Consider the following 1,350-nt stretch of genomic DNA (forward strand, 5'->3'; position numbering starts at 1 on the left):
AGCATGGGGCCTCCTCACCCCCCCGCCCCCCAACACACACACACACATACACACACAGTTCCTCATGCTCGGGCTTCCCTCCAGCACACCCAAAAGCTGCTGCCTCGGCTGCCACAGTTTCCACTGTCTCCGCATTGCCCTCGGGGAGGGTGCTGTCGCCTCCTGCTGTCTCCCTGCTTCCTCTTCCCCCTCAGTCTGCTCCTGACACAAGCCAGAGGGTCTGTCCCCACTGCATCAGCCCAGCGGGTCCTCACCTACAGCCCTGGCACCTCCCCCTGCACTCAGGGGATACCAGGTTCTCACCAGCCCTCGATCTCTACAGGATGTGCCCCTCGACCCCCGTCCATTCGGCCTCTTGCTCGTCCTGCTGCCCCTCCATGGGCTGTCCCCTCTGCCCAATGCCCTTCTCCAGGTGTCTGCCGGCCTCTCCTCCATCCATTCAGTTTCCCTCAGTGAGCCTCCCTTTGGCCTTCCCTCGCGGAGCCCCTATGTGGCTTCATTCCCATGTTTTCATGGTGCCTCTGCCCTCTAACGGCTGCACCTCACGTCTGTCCAAGGATGTTTCCTCCCCGCACCCCCATCCTCTCCTCCTGGCGGCACACACGCTCCCTCCGCAGGACAGGGTGGCTGGCTCCCTGCTGCTCTGTGAGCACCCCGGCATCACCTGGGACACGGTGGGTGCTCAGTCAGTGATACAGGTTGAGTTAAGATGCTCAGGCAGAGGCACTAGGTGTAAAGGCCATTGGAAGTGTGGACAAAGGGGTCACATGCTAACCTGACAAGCTCAGGGAAGGGCCTGCATAGCAGTCTTGGTCTGAAATTAAACTTTAACTAAAAGCAGTTATGGTGGGTAGTTACCGTCCTAGACCAGCCGTGGGCAAACTACAGCCCGCGGGCCGGAGCCGGCCCTTTTGAAATGAAAAAAACTAAAAAAAAAAAAGACCGTACCCTTTTATGTAATGATGTTTACTTTGAATTTATATTAGTTCACACAAACACTCCATCCATGCTTTTGTTCCGGCCCTCCGGTCCAGTTTAAGAACCCATTGTGGCCCTCGAGTCAAAAAGTTTGCCCACCCCTATCCTAGGCTGATATTTTCACTGACAAGGTCAACCTTTACCTTAACTGAGCCTATCTGTCTTTTTGCATCTATAACAACATACCCTTGAAATGTCTGGGTAACTTGTAACTTCCCTTATTCTGGACCCCTTGGGGCACAGCCTAAGGTGCCTGGGCGCCAGGACAAATACCACAAATTCCTTCATTATTATCATGTTAATTGTTCCTGACCCACTTAAGTATATGTCTGTCGTTTTTTTTTTTTTTTAAATATATTTTATAGATTTTTT

The 1,350-nt window shown here is 53.1% G+C and overlaps 1 protein-coding gene across 1 annotated transcript in view; it reads right to left on the reverse strand.

Moving 5' to 3' along the window:
* The window catches only part of BCL7B (B-cell CLL/lymphoma 7B), a 22,760-nt gene that overhangs the window by 609 nt on the left and 20,801 nt on the right, over window positions 1-1,350 (reverse strand). The gene's annotated exons all lie outside the window — the stretch shown is intronic.

Source organism: Myotis brandtii, unplaced genomic scaffold (assembly GCF_000412655.1).
Source record: "Myotis brandtii unplaced genomic scaffold, ASM41265v1 scaffold510, whole genome shotgun sequence".
Taxonomy (NCBI): Eukaryota; Metazoa; Chordata; class Mammalia; order Chiroptera; family Vespertilionidae; genus Myotis; species Myotis brandtii.